Genomic DNA, 608 nt, shown 5'->3' on the forward strand with positions numbered 1-608 from the left:
TTGAAGGATGAAGGGCTGGAAACCAGGTTTTCTAGAGATGAGCCTCAGGGTGCTCAGCCAGAGTTAGGAGTTAAGTCATCAGCCCAGCTGAAGCACATGTACACTAACGCACACAGCATGGCTAACAAACACGAGGAGCTGGAGGCCATCGGGACGCAGGTAGTCTCCATCACAGAAACGTGGTGGGATGACTCACATGACTGGAGTGCTGCCATGGATGGCTACAAGCTCTTCAGAAGGGATAGGCAAGGTAGGAGGGGTGGAGGGGTGGCTCTGTATGTCAGAGAGTCTCTTGACTCTGTAGAGCTTGAGGTCAGTAACAAAAGGGTTGAGTGACTGTGGGTCAGAATCGGGGGAAGGACAACAAGGCTGGCATCTTGGTGGGAGTCTGCTACAGACCACCCAGTCAGGACAAGGAGGGTGATGGTTTATTCTACAGGCAGCTGGCGGAGGCCTTCCTCTGCCTCTCCACTATGCACCAAACCTGCCACTTCAGTGAGCTCAAGTGCCTCACAGAAGGGCACAAACAGCCCCAGAACTGGTGGACATGAGAGGGGTGAAAGTGGGAGAACAAAGCCAAATGTCAGGGTCAGAGGCAGTGGCAGGGA

The sequence above is a fragment of the Acanthisitta chloris genome, unplaced genomic scaffold (genome assembly GCF_000695815.1).
Source record: "Acanthisitta chloris isolate BGI_N310 unplaced genomic scaffold, ASM69581v1 scaffold10560, whole genome shotgun sequence".
Lineage (NCBI taxonomy): Eukaryota > Metazoa > Chordata > Aves > Passeriformes > Acanthisittidae > Acanthisitta > Acanthisitta chloris.